The sequence below is a fragment of the Felis catus genome, chromosome A3 (assembly GCF_018350175.1).
Source record: "Felis catus isolate Fca126 chromosome A3, F.catus_Fca126_mat1.0, whole genome shotgun sequence".
Taxonomy (NCBI): domain Eukaryota; kingdom Metazoa; phylum Chordata; class Mammalia; order Carnivora; family Felidae; genus Felis; species Felis catus.
Window position 1 is genome coordinate 127,142,666 of NC_058370.1, and position 21,606 is coordinate 127,164,271.

Consider the following 21,606-nt stretch of genomic DNA (forward strand, 5'->3'; position numbering starts at 1 on the left):
AGTATTATGAGAGAACAATTCTAGATGATAGTTAATGTCATAACAAGATATGTGGTATAGAAATAAATGCTATCAGAGCTCTAAAGATAGAGAAGTGTCTGTGGTCTGGAGGACTGAAGGGCTTGCTCGCAGGAGTCAGGTCATTTGTTGGACTTGAAAAGACAGAAGGAAGGGCACCTGGGTAGCTCAGTTGGTTAAGCGTCTGACTCTTGATTTTGGGCTCAGGTCATGATCTCACGGAGTTTGAGCCCTGCATCAGACTGTGTGCTGACCGCACAGAGCATGTTTGGGATTCTCTCTCTCTCTCTCTCTCTCTCTCTCTCTCTCTCTCTTCCCTTCCCTGCTCATGCTTCCTCTCTCTCTTAAACGTTAAAAGAAAAGAAAAGAAAAGAAAAGAAAAGAAAAGAAAAGAAAAGAAAAAAAGAAAAGAAAAGAAAAGAAAAGAAAAGAAAAGAAAAGAAAAGAAAGAAGGATTTGGGATGGCAAAGAGAACAAATGGAGCATATGCAAGGAACATAGTGCCCTGTGAGTGATTGAGTGAGTGAGTGAGTGAGTGTGTGTATGTGTGTGTGTGTGTTTTGAATGAAGTTCAATAAGAAGACAGGAATCTACCAAGGGGCGCCTGGGTGGCTCAGTTGGTTAAGCATACAACTTCAGCTCAGGTTATGATCTCACAGTCTGCGAGTTCGAGCCCCATGTTGGGCGCTGTGCTGACGGCTCGGAGCCTGGATCCTGCCTCGGATTCTGTGTCTCCCTCTCTCTCTGCCCCTCCCCCACTCACGTTCTGTCTCTATCAAAAAAATAAATACACGTTAAAAAAATTTAAGAAGACAGGAATCTACTTGACTTCAGAAGGTGACTCAGAAAGAACATTCTTTCTGCTTACATTTAAATGTGTTTAAGGGGTAGATCAAGAGAAGAAAGGGGGGTTGGAGATATTAAGTCTCAGGGAGGAGAGAAAGAAGGAAAGGAACACAGAGACAGAGAGAGCCAGAAACAGAAACACAGATAGGAAATGAGGAGAAAGAAGAGTAGGGGCAAACCAAAATTATAGGAAATAGCATTTTTCATTTCTAATTCTTTTGTGTGGGTTTAGACAGCTTGGAATCAGCAGTAATGAGAGCTTTTCTCTAAAAGGGGATGAGGAATGAAGTTTCACAATGAGAGGTAGGAGCATTTGGGATAAACAAGAACATCCAGCAAAGCGACATGAAATGGAGGTTTTTCAGCCAGACCTATGAACTAGTTCAGTGGAGTATGAAGTGTGCTTTAAGGGAAAGATAAAAATGAAGTATTAAACTTCCCATCAAGGTTTGAGGTATTTTCATTTGGGCTTTATTTTCAAAGCGCACAGAGAATTCAGCTCTCTCAATTTATCACCCTACTCAGGCTTCTCATGTGTGCATCACATTTTGACAAAGTACTAGAAACTCCAGTGACAGGTTTAATGGAAAGAAAGGGGGCAGTTATACCATTCTGTGGGTTTAACACAGGGCTATAGAAATGGTATTCAGGGAGGCCAAAGGTGGAATGTCTCCCCCTGCCGCCCTGGAGGACAGTATCAGTCCTTCATGAAGGCTGGCTGACTTCTGCTAGTCCGGCAAATCTGAGCACGTCAGCATCTATTCTAGAATGAATTTCCAGACACTCCTCCCTCCCCGCCACAGGTGGGCAAAGGGCAGCCCCTCCTGTGACATTCTGCACAGCCCTCGCAACACCAATGAAGTTCTCTGTGTGAATGTTTTCTTCACTGGATTTCACGTTCTTTCAGTCAGGGGAGTTCTTACTCATCCTTGGAGACCTAGCACGGGGGATACTCAATAAATGTATGTGGAAAGAAATTTGTCAGAGGGAGCTCATGGAGTTCAAACTGGATTATTACAATGGGAGTAGGATTTTATATCCCCTTTTATAACTGGTCCCCTTGAAGTGATCGTGTCTCTACTCAAAGACTGTTAGCTCTGTTATGACCTCTGATTTCAGAATCAACCTTGAGAGAAAACTTGAATAATATGCACCTGTTAGCTTGTGAGAGCTGCTACCTAACCCTGTGAGAAGCAGCATACTCATTCCAGCTCTGTGATTTTGGCAGCCCATTCATCTCTCTCTGGTTTAGCTTTACAATTTATTAAGTGAGCAGTATAATACCATTCTTCTAAAAAGTTATTTTATGGGGATTGCATGCAACCATACCTGGAAATACAAAGTGCTCCATACACATTGTCTTCAATCCTGCTCTTTCAAAGTACTCAGTTGCTGAGAGTGTAACTCTCCTCATTTCCCCTTACTGGAATTGACAGCTTCCCAATGGGAAAAGTATGAACACCATTGCCCTGGTCAGACTGTTCAACTTTCATGTCAGTTTCTTCTTATGTCAACAATCAAAACTTTTTCTCTGTGTTAATTTCCACCTAAAGTTAACTCCTGAATTGGATGAGAGCAAGAGTTCTCCTTATGTATTGCTGCATAACAAACTACCTGAAACTTAGTTACTTTATGCAAACATCTTCTTTGGCTCATGACTCTGGTGTAGGAATGCTAGAAATGCTTCTTTTGGAAGTCTCTCATCTACAAGGCATTAGCTGGGATGGCTGGAGCTAGAAGATCTACTTCCAGGATGGCTTCTTCACTCATACTTTTAGCACCGCAGTGTTCCCTGGCATCTCTCTCTCCACCTGGCATCTTTAGGTTGCTTCCAGATGGCTTGACTTTCTTTCAGCATGGTAGTCTCAGGGTAGCCAAAATACTTATAAGAAGGCCAACTTCATCTAGAATGAGCATTTCAGGAGTGATTGTTCCCAGAGACCAAGGCAGAAGCTTCAAGGCCTTATGTGAACAGGCTTCAAAAGTTACATAGTATCATTCTTGGTACATTCTATTGGTTATACAGGGCTGGATAAAATTCATCGTGAGAAGAAACTACAAAAGGAAATGAATACAAGGAGGTGCAATTCACTGGGGGAGTCATTTTGAAGAACAGTTATCACAGCAGTTGATTGAGCATTATGTTCTTTTCCTTTCCTTTCCTTTGGTCCCCTCCCCTCCCCTCCCTTGCCTTTATCTCTCCTCCCCTCCTATCTCTTGACTTACTGAAATTTGCCAGGTTGCATTCTCAGTGCTCACCCACCCAGGTAAATGCTATGCAAAGAGAGCATATGGAGCTCTCTGGCATGATAGGTATGGAAAAGGTGAATGGCCAACTATCTCCTTTTCCCAATATATGTTGGAGGTTTCATCTCAGTTTTAAGTGGGGTGAATGTCCATGAGCACACTCCCCATGAGTATGGCTTGCAGTGAGCTCACATGAAGCAGAAAATCCTCAATGGAAAAGAACAATTAATAGGTGAGGTGCATGGCATTTTCCTTAGACCTCTTAAGACACTAGCAACAAATTGAAATGGTAATTCATTAACATAAATCAAAGAAAAGCAGAGGACAGATAGTAGGATTAACGTACATGGTAGGAGGAAGAATTATACATTAAAGAGGTAGTGAGAAATGACCATACATTGCCATTGGCTCGAGGCAGAGAAAAGTAATTCTACATTTTATTGTGGCCCTTCAATTATCCAATATTGGTGCTAAGAAATATTTGCCAGCTCTCAACTTGTAAATGTTCAGTTGTGTCAGATTATAATATGGTCTATACTAATTAAATTTGGAATAGACCAGTCTGTATCTAGACTCTCCACAAGTCTTCTGACTACTCCAGCTCTCCCTTATCCACATTCTTACATTGTTTTGACTGCATAGACCGTTACCCCACATAGTTTTATATGATTAACTTTGATTACCTCACTGGATTATGTTTTGAGGCTTCAGATAAGCATTTCTCTTTCACTATATTTTCCCCTACTCCCTACCCTTACTTAACGTGGGAGCGCACGTGCACGCGCATGCACAAGCACACACACGTACACCCCACACATGCACACACATGCACACAAATACATACTGTCTTCTGCCCAGTGCAGGCCCACTCAGTAAACACTGAAGAAAAGAACTAGGTTCCCATATGTTCAAATTTTCACTGCAGAAGCAATCCATAGCTGTTACTATTTCATTTATAATGCCTATCTAACTTCAGATGTTATCACCAGGGGTATCTTGCCCTGTTTGCTACCAACTCTGTTGATGGTTGTAGTTTTTCTTAGATTAACATTTCCCAAAGTGATTTCTTCAAAATGTAACTTTGAGATATATACATGCTGTACTGGAAGATCTACAATTCATATTAGCATCTTGCTATGAGAAGACCTACAGAGGAAGCCATTTGTTTAACTAAATATTTTCTAAATTATTTCTGATCATAGAGCACTTTTTAAAGAAAAGATAGCAGCACCTATTTATTTTTCAGGGAAATGGTGTTTTCTGGAATGTATTTTGGCAAACAGTGTCCTATACATCCCAGATTTTATTCTCTGTCTTCTTTGGTCCTCTGCAGGCCCAAGGCTTAACTTTTTGCTTTTGAGTAGGCAGAAGCTTTGAGAGCCCAAGGGAAGATGACTCTTTGGGTGAAGTAACTTAGCATTGTTTGGGACTAGAAAGGGCCCTGAGAATACCATACCAAATATTTCATTTTAGAATTGAGGAAGTAGATGCAGATGAATAGAAGTCCACTGAACCCATAAATGTCAAAACTGGGACTAACATCCAAGTCTCTGAGTTCCAAGGCAAGAATAGTTCTCCCTTCTATTTTTTCCCCCTTTTACATAGAGCTTTCCTAGAAAGACAGCATTTGGGCCCTGCTGGTTTCATTGAAAATAAGCAGGCCCCAAAACTGGTACAAAGGATCATGATTTGCACAGAATATAATTAGTGATTTTGAGGATTTCAATGCATGCCCTGGATATGGAGCAGATTAGCAATTGGAGCCCATGCTTTTTGGTAGAGGATGGGCGCTGCCTCTAAAACTCCAAAGAATAGGGGCACCTGGGTGGTTCAGTCAGTTAAGCATCTGGCTTCAGCTCAGGTCATGATCTCATGGTTCATGGGTTTGAGCCCTGTGTCGCGCTCTGTGCTGACAGCTCAGAGCCTGAAGTCTGCTTCCGATTCTGTGTCTCCTTCTCTCTGCCCCTTCCCTGCTTGTGCCCTGTGTGTGTCTCTCTCAAAAATAAATAAACATTAAATTTAAAAAAAAACCTCCGAAGAATACAGTATATTAACTGCTCCACCTCTCACCTTGAAATAAAGGCTTCTGGCTTCCATGGGCTAGGCAAGGCAGGGATGGAACAACTGGATTTTCTTTTCTTTTCTTTTTTTATATGTGTAATTTTTTTGTCAAGTTGGTTTCCATACAACACCCAGTGCTCATCCCAACAGGTGCCCTCCTCAGTGTCCATTACCCGTTTTCTCCTCTTCCCCACCCCCCATCAATCCTCAGTTTGTTCTCAATATTTAAGAGTCTTTTATGGTTTGCCTCTTTCCCTCTCTGTAACTTTTTTTTTCTCCCATCCCCTCCCCCCTGGTCTTCTGTTAAGTTTTTCAGGATCCACATACGAGTGAAAACACATGATATCTGTCTTTCTCCACCTGACTTATTTCACTTAGCATCACACTCTCTAGTTCCATCCACGTTGCTACAAATGGCCAGATTTCATTCTTTCTCATTGCCAAGTAGTACTCCATTTATATACAAACCATGTCTTCTTTATCCATTCATCAGTTGATGGACATTTAGGCTCTTTCCATAATTTGGCTATTGTTGAGAGTGCTGCTATAAACATTGGGGCACAAGTGCCCCTATGCATCAGCACTTCTGTATCCCTTGGGCAAATTCCTAGCAGTGCTATTGCTGGCTCATAGGGTAGATCTATTTTTAATTTTTTGAGGAATCTCCACACTGTTTTCCAGAGCAGCTGCACCAGTTTGCATTCCCACCACCAGTGCAAGAGGGTTCCCTTTTCTCCACATCCTCTCTAGTATCTATAGTATCTGAATTTGTTCATTTTAGCTACTCTGACTGGCATGAGGTGCTATCTCACTGGAAATCCTTCTGGGAGATATGATTTGTGGGAATGCTTCCTGGTGGTAAATAATGGTGTGGGGAGTAGTTAAACATGACTACATTTCACCATGGTCCACAAAGGCCTAGATCAAATGCCCAAGGGATGTGCAAGTCCCAGAGGGATGAGCTGTGCTTGAGAAAACAGCTTTTACCTCACAGGGCCAAGCTGGTTACTTCCTTTGGGGTGGCCCGATATAGGTGGGTTTGTGCTAGTAAATTTAATTTGTTTGTTGGATGCTCTGTGGTGAAGATAAGGTTAGAGGAAAGTGAGATGAAGGAAGTAACTAGAGCCACCTGTAAATTATTGGATAAAAGACCTTTCCAACACCCTGAGGTCTGGTCAGAGCATCAAACCCAGGTAGAATTCTATGGAGAAGTTTTCAAGTTGGCAAGAAAGACAGTGGGAAGGGAAGACTCTGGTGTGGTCTCCCAAACTCCTGTTAAATAGTTACCTGCATGAGGCCTTGGGACTCTGAGGTCATTCAGTGACTCCTGAGAGACAGTTCTGTGTGGATTGACTATAAATCACAAATTATTTCAATCCTGAGAAGATGAGGACAATGAACAAACCGTGTACAAGTTTCCAGTGTCCTACTGTTCAATTTAGTGGGGAGAAGGGGATGGGTCTGAATCTACAAACCTTCCATGTCTACACATGTCCCTTAGGCCATAAGAGGCCAGTCACTAAGGAGCTTTAAGACTTTGAGCACGTGGAATTCTCTGGAAGATTATCCTGTGTCTACCATATAGTTTCCCTGACTCTGGGTATGCACAACAATATTAGGGGCTGAATGCTCAGGCCTCTATGCTCCTCTACCTTATCCACCTGCACACACACATGCACACTCATGCATCTTTGTCTGGGCTAGGAAGGAGCAGCCCAGGGTTCCCTTAGCCTTCGGTCTCTCCTCTACACCCTCAGAGAGGTGGGTCCAGGAATCAGAGTGAAAGAATCCGATCCCTGTGAAAGGAGGCAGAGGTGCTGCAGAACATTAACCAGCCAGACTTTCTCTGTGTGGAAAACAGAACTGAGAGGAGATGGATGGGTCTGTGGTGCTGGCCCTTCAGGACACTTCCCTCTCAACTGGGTAAGAGGGGTTGTGGGACCCGGGATACTCTGGCATATCTGTCATCAGGTGCTATGTTGTGTGGACTTGGGGGAATCCATGTAAGCCTGTGCAGTATGAACCTGGACAGATTTTTTTGTAGTGCAGGCGCCTAACTTAAACTTCGATTGCTGAGGCATCCATTTCAAAGAGGCATCCACTGGGGGCACCTGGGTGGCTCAACTGGTTAAGTGTCTGACTTCAGCTCAGGTCATGATCTTGCGGTTTGTGAGTTTGAGCCCCACATTGGGCTCTGTGCTGACAGCTCAGAGCGTGGAGCCTGCTTCGAATTCTGTGTCTCCCTCTTTTTCTGATCCTCCCCCACTCACACTCTGTCTCTCTCTCTCAAAAATAAATAAACATTAAAAAAATAAAAAAAGAAAATCAAAGAGGCATCCATTTAAAAGACACCTATCTGAAATAAACACACTGACATCTGGGGGACTAGGTGAAGGGCCAGGTCACAGGCCCCCCACCCAGGTTCCTTTGTTTTAGAGATCTTGGTAACTGACCATTTGCCGCCCCCCTCCTGGCCTCTTCCCACACTTTACATTCCCATTCTTGTGTTTTAAATTCACCAAGAAAGAATGAGCCTGCAAAACCTTAGGCCTCTACCCTGGACTCAGTAAAAGCAGAGCTCTGGCCTGTATGCACACGCTCTCTCTCTCAATGACCTTGTTGTGTGGCCCCAGGTGTACTGTGCTATTTCCAGAACTTGTAAGTAATAAGCCTCTATTTTTCAAAGTTTCCTGATGGTTGCTGCTGAAGGGCATCTTGCAGTAATAATAAGAACTACAGGGATTGGTCCAGTTGTAATATTGTCTTGGAAAGGGGAGATGTTTGTGGGAAGCTCAGTGGGGCCAGGTTAAGTACCCCAGGCATTTCTAACCAATGGTATTACTACTGACCAGCTGAGAACTGTGTAAAAACAGCCAGAGGATGGAGAGTGGGTCTCCTGAAGGTGCCAGTTATTGACAGAGCCTTCCCAGCGTTGTTCCATACCAGGGAGCAGTGACTGGACCCTGGCCTCTCTCAGCTTGCTCCAAACTGCAGGGATCCTAAAGAAACCAGCAAAAGAATTTTAAATATGTGCTAAAAAGTGTTGCAAATGCCAAGGCAGCCCTAGCAAGTAGAAAGGCAGAGCACAGGCTTGGGGATGGGAAGGAAAACTGCATGCTGGTGAGGCTGAGTGGTGAGAACCCAGCCATTGCTGATATTCAAGTACTGTGGGTTTAACTTCTGGTACAGGCAGAAAGGTTCCTCGTAGCTGAAAATGTGGACTTGCCTTTTCTACTCAGGGATGGGTATCCTGTGCCTCATTTGGTCTCACTCTTCCTCTGCTGTCTTTCCAGGGCTGATGCCCAAACCTAGATTCTTATAGGGCTAGATTGAAGCCACACAGCTGTTCATTGTAAGTCTAGGTCGCATCTTGGATTTTTTTTTTCTGTCCATGTGTTCCTCCATTCGTGCACTGAAGGCACAAGGACTCCATACCACACTGTGCAAAGACACAATCTGGACACACCTTCTAAGATGTCACTTCTTCTACCATATGCCCTTGTTATGGTAGGTGCCTTTTCTGGAACCTCAGAGTTGGAAGACACTTCAGAGGTTAGATGGTTTTTCCACCCAATACAGGAAACACATTGAAAGAAGTTTAAAAGAAGGGAGGAGGTTGGAAGAAGGCAAGTAGAATGTGTTGAGATAAGAGCTGCTGTTAGCATCACTATTCTTTTTATTACTATGTGCCCCACATAGGCACCTTGCTTGCCAGATGATAAAAACCCAGTGTAGAAATTGAGACTACAAGAGATGAAGTAATTTTCCCAAGGCCACAGAGTGAGTAGGTAGGTGACAGAGCTAGGGCTCAAACCAACCTCTCTCTGGCTCTCAAATCTATGTTCTTTTGGCCATGCTATATGATCTCTGAAGGCAATACTGATTTTCCTCTTGGATTTTCTTTTGTTCTATTAAACTAATATCTTGGTGGGAAACGGTTCTCCCCTATTTATTGGACCTTTTGACTTAAGGGAGACTGTGTGCCTGGAGCCTGGAAATTTCTGTGCCCTTCATGGTGAGCCATAGCAACCCTGAAAATGTCCTCTCGATCACCTACAAGGGATGATCAAGCAGGCTAAAGGAGTGGAAGGCATGGGTAAATATCACTTTTTCCTGTGAACAGAGAAGGAAATATTTACAGTTCTATTCATAAAATATTTACCAGGCTCTTACGTAATTTGTTGATAACAAACAGATTTTAGTTAACTTGGAGGTGATGAGCAATCCTGTTAAACAGATGGGACCAATAACAAAATCCCGATTAGACAAATGTTTTCTGTAGCACAACTCTGTACCATGTTAGATTTGCCGCTGGAAGAACAATTCCAAATGGAGAAGTGGTCCCAAGGTGAAAATAGCTGTGGATTCTTTAATGTGTTTGTCTGTGTGTTCCCTTCTTTTTTTCTGTAGCAAAATTTCTCTCCCATTCCCAGTCAAGGGGCTGTTTTATAGAACTTGTATTCACTGTAAGCCCCACTGTCCAATTATTACAGCTGATTTTAGGGCTAAGGACTCTGACCTTGTTCCATTTGCTTTTCCCCATACAGTCCAGCCCAAATGCACACAGAATTTCATTATTGAATCCTCTGCAGCAAACTGTTTCCCTTTGCTCCTGGAGCTGGATTGGCTGATTTCCAATTTAGATTTTCTGAAAACTTGATATTGCCTGTTTTTCCCCCTCTGCATTGAGCAGGGTGGCGATTTTTTTTAAATGAAGAAAAGTTTTTTTTAAAGGTAATGATTCCTAGGCATCCGCCTGGCAGTCTGTGCCCGCAATGCTCCAGCGCGTCTCCCACGAGCCAGGCTTACATAACCTGTGCCAGCAGCATTGCATTTCTCTCCTTGGGAGAGCCTGTCGGGGTTGCTGTCACTTCCCGCAGAATTTACTCTTTTCAAGGTTCCCTACTTTCTCTTCCACCTCTTTACTTGGAAAGTGCAGGGTTCCCAGCAAAAGCGGACATAGATTTGATTCCAGATTCTGCCTGGTACCAGCTCTGTGGCCCTGAGGACATAACTGACACTTGCTAGTGGCAGCTTCCTTGTCTGTCAAGGCAGGGCTGCTGTGAATGGTCACAGAAGGGTGGGTAAGGTAAGATGTCTAGCACAGTGCCCACACCTGGTGGATGCTCAACAAATAGAGCCATTATTTTGAAAAGAACATTTTTTTTAACATTCATTTATTTTTGAGAGACAGAGCATGAGCAGGGAAGGGGGAGAAAGAGAGAGGGAGACTCAGAATTTGAAGCAGCCTCCAGGCTCTGAGCTCTTTGTTAGCACAGAGCCTGATGCCAGGCTTGAATTCGCGGGGCTCAAACTTGTGGGGCTCAAGCTCACGAACTGTGAGACCATGACCTGAGCTGAAGTCAGACTGAGCCACCCAGGTGCCCCAGAGCCATTATTTTTCTTATCCAGTAGGATGGTCTGCGTAGTGTAAGACTTTGCTCTAAGTGGTTTTCTTTTAGCTTTGCTGCTTAAGGAAGGCTTTGTCCTTGAGACTTGGCCTCAGGTGGAGAAGGGTGTGGCAGTCAGGCCAAGCAAGACTCAGATTTTCACCTGTTACACGGAAGCATCACATGAAGTGATTCTTGTGGTCCTCTACAGCTCTTATGTTCTTTTTTGAAGATGCTTTTTTAAAAAGCTGCAATGTTAATTACAAACTCTGTAATAAGTTTGAGGAGATCCCCTGCCCCTTACCTTTCTTATTCCATTTGGTGCTCCTAAACCCCCTTCAGGACAGAATCCTTCCCTCAGTCACCAGATGAAAACTCTGTCCACCCTCTCCCCCTGAGCTAATTACAGAGTTGGCATTCAAGTAGGTTGGCTTCAAAGTCCACTCTCTTTCTGCTAGTCCTTACTGCCTTTCTGCCTTTCTGCCTTTCTGGAAGGTCATCTTTGACTTTAATTCATTTGTCAACATTTGGGATCCAAGCTTTTCGAGGATTCGTCAGTAATGTATGAATATTCTAATGATATTTTAAATATACTCTCTGGGGCTACTGGGTGGCTTAGTCACTTAAGCTAAGTGGTTAGGCATCAGATTTTGGCTCAGGTCATAATCTCACGGTTTGTGACTTTGAGCCTGCACCAGGCTCTGTGTTGATATCTCAGAGCCTGGAGCCTACTTTGGATTCTGTGTCTCCCTCTGTCTTTGCCCCTCCCCTGCTTACAGTCTGTCTCTCTCTCTCTCCCTCTCAAAAAAAGAAAATAAACATTAAAAGAAATATACTCTCTGTCATGACTGTAACAGGAGAAATGTCTGAGAGAAAGCTATCATGGAGAGAGCACATTGCCTAATCGAAACTACTAGTTTCAAGTGCTTTTGTAGGTGTTACTAGGGATTTCATGGTTCAGATTTCTGGGTAGCAGTTGGTGTTTGAATATAGTGTTGACTCCAGAATTGTCTGGCATGAAAGAGCATAGAAATGTCCTATGCAGGGATGCCATTAATTCAGTGCCCATTGATTTGAAATCTGCAGTCATTCTTGTTCAATGTGTGGGGAACAGATTTGCTTACCAAATTAATAGCATGTAAAATTGTCAGGGTCTCTTTATCTATTCAAGGAAACTGGCTTTTCAAACTTGGAAATTATTTGTTGTGGTTGTTTTTGAAACAAAGCTCCTAACGAGCTTTATACAATTGTCTTGAGTTCTTTGAAATTTACCATAATTCAGCCTTCCTGTGTTTGGCCTTCTTTTTTCCCTAATTAGCTTATATTATTGAGACTTTGAAATACATTTTAATGTATTTTAAAATCTATAGGAAATCTATAGGACTTCAGGAGATGTTGTCTCATCTCGGCTTCTTATACCTTCTTCAGTCTTTCCAGCTCTCTGCTCCAGTCCCTCCAGGAAGAAATTGATAACCTGGTTGCTCACTTCCTAAGAAATTGATTGGGACACATTTCCTTCTTGTTACTAGGAAAGATCAATGTGATTAAAAGACCGGAGTTCAAGTAGCACTTTCTCTTCATTCTGTCCTACACGGCAGGGTGGCAGTCAAAGTCAGAGGCCCCCTTTTTAGTTCTGCCATCTGTCTTTTTGTAAACACCCCTAAGCACATTGTCACTGTTTTGGCATTGGCCAGAGAATGGTAGAGTCCTGAGACATAAATGTATAATTAATAAATGTGGGAGACCGCATGTAATCTTACAGGCTAAGCTTTATGCCTTGACCTGGCATTTCTAAATTGTTTGGGGCTTATTAGATACTGATCTAGGACATACTTCTTCGTAGTTTTGCCACTGATTATATTTATGTGGTTATATTGTGTTTTATAGAGAGTAGGGATAATTGCATGGTGGCTTATTACTGGCATATGCTATGAAATGCCCCCACCCTGATTGTTACAATCTATATAGATGTATCTGACATTGCAGTGTTTCTCAAGCTTCGAAAATACAAAACTTCAGAATTGTAAGAGACTTAGGAAAACTCTACTTACCAGTAGAAACAGTCTTCCTGTGGGGTGCCTGGGTAGCTCAGTTGGTTGGGCATCCAACTTCCGCTCAGGTTATGATCTCACAGTCTGTGAGTCTGAGTCCCACATTGGGCTCTGTGCTGATAGCTCGGAGCCTGCTTTGGATTCTGTGTTTCTCTCTGTCTGCTCCTCCCCTGCTTGAGCGCGCACGCTCTCTCTCTCTCTCTCTCAAAAATAAATAAACGTTTAAAAAAATTTAAAGAAGAAATAGTCTTCCTGCAGCCTCCTGACAAGTGCCTATTGGGCCTCTGCTTGGACTGTCCCAGTGGTAGGAAAATCATCATTCATAAGGCAACCTGTATACTTCCTGAGTGACTTTGAGAGGTGGAAATCTTCTTCTTCCATATGCTGATATTGTCCTTTCCCTAATTTTCATCCTTAGGCTCTTTATAATAATTGGAAATAATAGCTTAGGAAATGACAGAAATTGAGGCTGATCCCTGGGAAATGACTGAAGGTGCATAGTAGTTTCTGCATTTGACTCAACTCTAGGCTCTTCAGATCTGTCACAGAGCTTCCGAATTGCTCCCAGCATACTGTTAATGTGACAGAAGTTTTGGAAAGCACACAGAGGATCTGAACCAGCTTGTCTTTGGTAACGTATTGCATACCTGCTCTGTGTCAGGCATCTATCAGCTTTCTGGGAGCTGGAGATACAGCAGGGAGTGAGACAGATAAAATCCCTGCCTGCAAGAAGTTTATATCCCAGTAGTAGAGAAATAGGCAATAAGCGTGTATGCTAAGGTGTAAAGGACTGAGGTGGTTTTAATTGCTCATAGGTTCTTTGAAGAAAATAAAATAGTTAATGCAATAAACAGTGGTGGGAGTAAGCTCCAATGATGGTGAGGCCAGGCCTCTGAGGCGGTGACCAAGTGCTCCCATGCACGTGCGAAGCCTCAGAGATGGAAATGAATTCAGCATGTGTGAGGGACAGAAATCAAGCCAGGGTGCCTCCGGTGCGGTGAAGGAAGAGGAGAGCAGAAGGAGATGAATTGAAGTAGGCTGGGACCAGATCATGGGGCCCCTCTAGGCATGACTGGCTGCATAATTTGTGTGGTCTGGTACAAAATGAAAATACAGGCCCCCTTTATGAAAAACTCTTAAAGATTTCAAGATGATGACAACAAAGAATTTGAGCAAGCATGGTCCCTTTTAATTGTGACTGCGTGGGCCACATGTTATGAAGCAGGCCCAGCCTCTAGGCCACGGTGAGGAGGGTGGATTTGTGCTAATTGCTAGTGAAAGCAATTGAAATAGAAGCAGGAGGAGGAGGATCCAGAAATCATGTAACCCCGTTCCTTAATTTCAGAGAAAGTCAGGCGATATGGCACAGAGAAGACAGTAAGTAACTAAATATCTTTGGTGTTAGGAGACTTGGATGCTTCCAGCCTCTTGCTTGTCCTATGGTTTTGTTTAAAAAAAATTTTTTTTAATGTTTATTTATTTTTGAGAGAGACAGAGACAGAATGTGAGTGGGTTAGGGGCAGAGAGAGAGAGGGAGACACAGAATCCAAAGCAGGCTCCAGGCTCCGAGCTGTCAGCACAGAGCCCGATGCGGGGCTTGAACTCACAAGCTGTGAGATCATGACCTGAGCCGAAGTCGGACACTCAACTGACTGAGCCACCCAGGTGCCCCTAGTCCTATGGTTTTGAACACAAGAAAGCCTCATATGTTCCCCCATTCCTACTCTCTTCAGCTTTAGTGACTTGAAAAAGCTAGATTCTGGAGCAGGGCCTTGGAATCTGCATTTGTAAAGATCTCTGTGTACTTCTTTTTTTAAGTTTATTTGAGAGAGAAAGAAAAAGTGTGAGTGGAGGAGGGGCAGAGAGAGAGAGAGAGAGAGAGAGAGAGAGAGAGAGAGAAGGAGACACAGAATCCGAAACAGGTTCCAAGCTCTGAGCCGTCAGCACAGAGCCCTACGTGGGGTTGGAACTGGAGAACAATGAGATCATGACCTAGGCTTAAGTCAGACGCTTAACCAACTGAGCCACTCCCGTGCCCCAAGATCTCTGTGTACTTCTAATGTGGGGTCAGATTTAGTGATGGTAGCACTGAAGCATCTATGACAATACATACTTGTATGTGTAACATTCTTCTGCTTATTTGTTGACTCAACTCAAGTCTTTGACACATACCCCAGAATTATCAAGGTAATGCTTTGCCAATTCCAAAAAGAGAAGACATTATTGCTGACGCTGAGTTGGCAGTGTTGGTAATGGTCTGAGAGTAATGGTGTTCTCTGGGCACATCTGCTGTATAGACAGTGCCAAGAAGAGGCAAGTCAAGGGTGGAATGATCTCAGGACCCTCCTCTGAACACTGTGCTCCTGTATCGTAAAAGGGAGACTCATTTACTGTGTTAATTAATTTACTCTTCGTATAGTGAACTAACTATCATTTCACTTTGCCAGAATTATTTTGGCTGAATTCAGTCCCTATTTTAAGATTAGGCAAAATGATAACTTCCTTTGCTATCTCTCAGATTGGAATTTGACATCTCCCCTTAGCTATGTCTTACACATGGTTGCTGATGCCGAGGACAAGATAGCAACGCATTCAGCATTTTCTAATCTTCTAGGTTTCAATTTTAGGAAATGCCGACGATCAAAAATTGTAAAATTAGTGAATGTCTGTGCAAAATCTCTAAATAGTTGTAAAATGTTAAAGGACCGTTTTCTGATGGTTATATGACCTTTGAAATATTTTATCTCAGTATTTAAAAAGCTTCATACTGCCTGGTTTACCTGAACTAGTGTGTGGGAGGAGGATCAAAGAAAGTCATTTTGTATTTGGAAAAGAAAGAAAAGCGAACTAATTCAACCCTGTGGAAATGGCTCCCTTTGAAAGGTGTCCTTCATTCGCCTTTGTTTGCAGTTAATTATATACTTTTAAAAGTATTTCCCATGGGGATGATTTTTGACTCATGAGTTATTTTTGTATGTACATGTTATTCCTCTAAATATTTTCCATATTGCTAAGGAAATAGTAGTGAAAGCGACATTTCTTTGCTGGTATCTGAAGGCCTTTTTGTTTTTTATTCAAAGAACAGTAGAACAATAAGACAGCTTTGCAAAAGAAATAAGTAATGCACTCAGTCTTACATAAATTTTCATCTTGTACCTTCCCTTTTACCTAAGATTGTTTTTACTGACATTCTCACATGATTGGATATGAGATGTAACAGAAAAGGACTGGTCAGAATGTAGAATTAAATCTAATGGCATCATTTTTTTCTTCCCTGTAAGCATGTTTATCTTCCTTTTCAGAATAGAAGAGTAGGTGATAACAATACTGGCTTTATTCTAGAAGTTGAGATTGTTTTCTTCTAGAAATTAGATGCTCAGACTGTTACACTTTGCAATATGTCTCCTTCCTTCCTCCATTGTCTCCCTCATCCAAGCTCACTACCTCTCTTCCTTTCTCTGCCCTGCCATCTCTGGCCTGTGCATGTCTTTCGGGATTCTGGATGGTCAGGTAAAAAAAGAATAGATGCCTCTCAGTGTTTATTGAAATATCACAGTGATTCACTTATTTCTATGAGGACATGGGCCATTATTTTATCTGTGTAGATATGAGTCAACTTTGTCCTACAGAAAAAGTGGCAGGATTTAGCTGCAGCATACATCACAAATTACATTAGTAATGGAATAGCATTGTCTGAGTTAGTATTACCTACTGTAGCAAAATAATTTCCCAAAGACCAGAAAAAAAAGGTGTTTGCTACAGCTGCAAAGGAAACTGCAAATCACACATAAAGAAGCTGCTAAACGGATTAAGAACTTCAACAGTGGTCCACGAGGATCATTTCTGATAATTACTTTCTATGCAGAACCATTAAACCAGTGTGGAGGGAACTATTGTTATTCAGGACCACATTTTCTAATTTCTACTCAAAGTCTCAGTTTTGGTGGTCAAAATGCCTCATGGCTTCATTTTATAATGAATCTTTGACCTTTGCTTTGTTTTCAGATTTAAATTTATATGTCTAGCTATGTCCAAGTTAAAAATGTAATAGCCAAATACTAAATTGACAAGATATTGAAATTAAAGGATTTAATTCATTTAAACTTGAGATGTTCTGATTACAGAGATCATTTAATATGAAAGTATGTGACTGATACAGTGGTATCTACCTAGAGATCAGTAAATCACACATTTGGTCCTTGACAGCACTACACTCGGATATTCCATTTTATGTTTATGTTTTCCCCACCTTTTACTTTTTTCCTCATGTAATTACTCCTTCAGGCAGTCCTCAAACATATAGCTAAATATTGTTCTGTATTTATTTATATTTTAAATAGCTCTACATGCTATCTCTTTGATAGATAATGGGCCCATTTAACAGAGAGGAAGCCTAAGTCACCTTGTCTGTTAATCATTCTGAATCTCAACCTGAGCTGAGATGCTAACTCCCCTATTCTCAATGCTGCTTCTTCAGTTTTCTTTCAGCTTGCCTTATGCTAACCTTTTCCAGTAATTACTGTTTCATAGATCTTAAACTATAAAGCAGACAAAGAAAAGGCCAAAAGGTGAATTAATTTCAATGAAAATGTATAGAAAACATCATCAAAGGCATTTTTAGTGGCAGAGAGGGTACATATCAGCTAGAATCATAGAGTCTGGCCAAGAAGGAACCCACATACAGGATGCTTTCCCCAGGTGCCCACCCTCAGAGGTTCACAGTCCCATCTCTACAGAGGCTGTCCGTGGTAGATTGGTTGCTGATGTTGAACCATGTTTGTCTTAATTTAGGGTGCTGTAACAAACTACCACAACCTGGGTGACTTAAACACCATTTAGTTTTCACTGTGGTGGTGGCTAGAAAGTCAATCTGGTGGCTGATGAAGACCTGCTTTCTAGTTCACAGATGACTGTCTTCTCACTATATTCTCACTGGGCAGAAGGGGAAGAAGAGCTTTCTGTGGCCTCTTATCAGGGCACTAATCCCATTCATGAGGGCTCCAGCCTCATAACCTAATTAACTCCCCAAACGTCCTACCTGCTAATACCATCACATTGAGGATTAGGTTTCAACATACGAATTTTGGGTATGAATTAAAGAATGCAATCTTTAGGAAGATGGCCTTAATAGAGAAAAAATTCAGACTCCTTGAAATTCTGGTTCACTTAATTGAATCCACGATTATTGAGTACTTATTGTATGTCAACAGCTTTGCTTGGCACTGGGTTACAAAGATGAGTAAGGAAGACACAGTTCATAAAGCACTTAATGTTTAGTGAAAGTGATGGTGAGGATTTTTTAAAAATTTTATTTATTAAAACAAATTTTTAAATCTTTATTTTTGAGAGAGAGAGAGAGAGAGAGAGAGAGAGAGAGAGAGCGTGAGAAGGAGAGGAACAGAGAGAGAGGGAGACACAGAACCCGAAGCAGGCTCCAGGCTCTGAGCTGTCAGCACAGAGCCCGACGCGAGGCTTTAAACCCACGAACTGCAAGATCATGACCTAAGCTGAAGTCAGACGCTCAACCGACTGAGCCACCCAGGAGTCCCTTAAATTTTATTTTAGAAGGAAAGAGAGAGAGAGAGAGAGAGAGATCACATGTGGGGGAGAGGGGCAGAAGGAGAGGGTGAGAATCTTAAGCAAGCTCCATGCTCAGCATGGAGCCCCACACAGGGCTTGATCCCACAACCCTGGGAACATGACATGAGCTGAAATCAAGAGTCGGGCTCTTAACCGGCTGAGCCACCCAGGAGCCCCTTAGGGTAAATAATAGAACCTCCCGAAAGTGCTTGAAAAAAAAGATAATTTGTTAAAAAGGCCTAGTGATTGGTCTAACATCAGGTAAGGTGACTATAAGTACTCAAACCATGTCACAGCAATTCATCTCTTTAAATCTGAGTTGTTTTTTCTGTTAATTTTCTTCTCTGTTGGGCTCTTTTCAAGTGGTGGGAAAGATGATCCTTGGTAGCTCTTGGCTTAGAAGAGCCTTAAAGTGGCAATCTCAAAGAAACAGAAACACCTTTTGCCTAATATTACTAGCAAAAATCCAATGGAGGCTCTGATCAGGTTTGGGTCTTATGGCACCCCAAAAGGGGAAGGGGGTTGCTTGGAGGGGTGAGAATCTGGCATATCTATCTGGACCATATAGAACAGGTTTGCCAAAAGGAAAGAGGATTCTATAACTAGAAGATATAATGAAAGGAGAGCATGCTTGTAGGAAAAACTGTATCTATCGACAGCAGTCCACCATAGTGAATAATATGACATGTCTTCAGTGTTTGAAAAAAGCCATTTTGCTCCTTAATGTATTACCATAAATATTCCCATTCATGTGCACGCGTGCGGGCACACACACATGCACACACCCGCCCTACACATTGTCTCCTTCCTTAGTTTTCTTGTCTCTGATGCAACAAACATGTTTGGTTTTGCTTTTAAGTGTGTTCTTTCTGTGGCAAGAGGTCTAGAGCCTTTCTGGTCATAACCTGTGGCCACTTTTTAGTCTGTCAACATAGATTTCTGTACATTTCACAATTACCCATATATGATCCAACTAGGACAGACTTCTTTGCAACTTTCACTTTTATTTGAATTCTTCTGTGACTTTCACCTATGATGTTGATTAAAGAATTATTTTAGTCATTGAATAAATATTGCTGATTTAGACTAGTAGTTTGTGGAATATATATTTCAATAGGTGTGTTTTGTATTATAAGAAATGACTTTATTTTCAGTATTTTAATTTAGATGATTCCAAATAAAAATCTAAATTTCCACGAGCCATTTATTCTGTGAAAATAGAGTTCTTGTTTGTCAGTCTGTCTCTAGTGCTTGGAACATAGGAGAAACTCAGTAATTCCTTTCTTTCTTTCTTTCTTTCTTTCTTTCTTTCTTTCTTTCAAGTTTATTGATTTATTTTGAGAGAGACAGAGACAGTGTGAATAGAAGAGGGGCAGAGAGAGAGGGAGAGAGCCAAAACCAAGACTCATTTACTTAACTGACTGAGCCACCCAGGCACCCCAGTAATTATTTCTTAACATGAGTTTTGTGAGATTATTTGGAAGGTGAAGTCTCTATCACATGAGCTGTTCAGCCCAATGTTGTGTCATTGGAAAATACAATATGTCTTTTATCTTCTTTCATGTCATTTAGAAAAATGTTGAGTGGGATAGGATGGTTGACGGAGCCTTGGAGAAACCTTCAAGATTCATTAACATAAATTCTATGGTTTGATTATTCAGTCATGTCGTGGAATCTCCTGTCTGATTTTTATTTCAGCTAATAGCTCTGCATCTTTTCTGCAAGCTTATTAGGAAACATTTGGCAAGTATTGTATGGCAATACTATTTAATGCATGTTCTGATAATCAGACTAATAATGCCATCATAAAAGAATGATGGTAGTTTAGCAGGAGATATTTTCTTAGTGAGTCCATTTTGGCTCTTGGTGATCATCTCCTTCATTTGTATATGACTATAAATGATCAACAACTAATTCTAGAAGTCAGTCGGAGTTAGGATCTCTCTTGTATTTTGACTCTTAGGACCTGAAAGGTCAATTGCAGGGACTGTCTTTGGTCAGCAGAGGGCAGTGTGCAAGAGGAGTGGAGTACAAAGGTGTTCAGGCACCGAGAGCTTTGTCAGCTTCCCACCAAACAGCCATCTCCTGAGTCAGTGTGCTGGCTGAGAGATGCTGTAGCTTCCATGGAAAACATTTCTATATGAATTCCTAGTCAAACAGCAAGGGACTAGACTGGAAAGAAGTTGGTAAAGGGAGTATGCTTGTATCGCAGGCAAAAGGATAATAGTAATAATAATTAATACTATTTATTCAACAGCCATTATTTGCCAGACACTGAACTAAATAGTAGATATATTTTCTCAGTGAATCTTTACGACAAACTCGTGAATGCAGAACTTTTATTCCATTTTTTTTTTATAGATGAAGAAACTATTTTATAGATGAAGAAACTTTCAGGAAGGTTGAAGAATTTAGCCAAGTTCATACAGATAACAAGTGAAGGATGGGTGTGGAGGCTGGTCTGACTGCTAAAGCCTGCGTTATTTCCACAGTGTCTTATTGCTTTACAAGGAAGAGTGATTTTTTTTCCTAGGAGTCTGCACAAAGGAGGAAGCAGCAGTAGAGAATCAGAAAACAACAAAGATGCAGCCTCTGGCCTTGTTAGCCTGGTAGGCCCTGACAGCTGGCCAGAGTCTAAAGATAGCATGCTTTTGGGTCTTCTGTTGATGAAGCCGATGTATTTGTTTCTTTTTGTGACTGCATTTGTTCATTTCCAGTCTTTGGGCATCTCTCTCATTCCCTTCTGTGCCTCAAGAGATATGAGCAGTGGGTCTGTACCACACTTTAGGGTCTGGGGATTTGACTGGGCCTGACAGTGTCCATGTGCTCTCACATGACTTCATTTTTGTCTGGGGCCCCATCTTCACTTGGCTTTAGTCTCCTTGGACTGTGAGCCTTCTGAAGTGCACAGGTTGTGTGTTTATTTGAATATCTAATGTAGTAGTTTATGTTAATGAATGATTAATACATGATTGATGAATGTTTATTGAATGAAGGAATTGAGATCATTCTTCATGGAGAAGAGGAAGCCAGAATGACTGAGTATCATGCCTTAATTCTATCCTATCACTACCATTTACACTGAGTGTTGGATCTAGCATCATCTGACCATCTAGCATCTGACCATCATCTCATGGTGAACCCCTTCATTACTCCCTTTGATTGTCTCTAGAAATTTTAGTGGTTTCTGAATTCCAGCCTTCCTGATAAAGACGTAACACACTATATTTGTCCTTAGATGCATTTCCCTTTTGGTACCTTCCATAATATGCTCTTTAAAAATCTGAGATAAAATGAGAGCTCTTTGTTGGCATCTTCTGAGGTACAGGCTGACATTTCAGGAGCTCCTTTCTTTCTTTGATGTAAAACCTAGAAATTCAGCCTGCATTTCTCTCCTTTAATGGCTATCCCTG

The 21,606-nt window shown here is 41.8% G+C and overlaps 1 long non-coding RNA gene across 6 annotated transcripts in view; it reads left to right on the top strand.

The window, feature by feature from the left end:
- Window positions 1-5,908: 5,908 nt before the first annotated feature.
- Window positions 5,909-21,606, top strand: part of LOC109498383 — a 403,201-nt gene continuing 387,503 nt past the window's right edge. For 2 of the 6 annotated variants that reach the window (XR_006595960.1, XR_006595961.1), the window contains exon 1: window positions 5,909-7,095. This is a non-coding gene — a long non-coding RNA (uncharacterized LOC109498383). The remainder of the gene's footprint in view (window positions 7,096-21,606) is intronic. The other 4 variants (XR_006595957.1, XR_006595956.1, XR_006595959.1 and 1 more) reach the window with 4 other exon arrangements.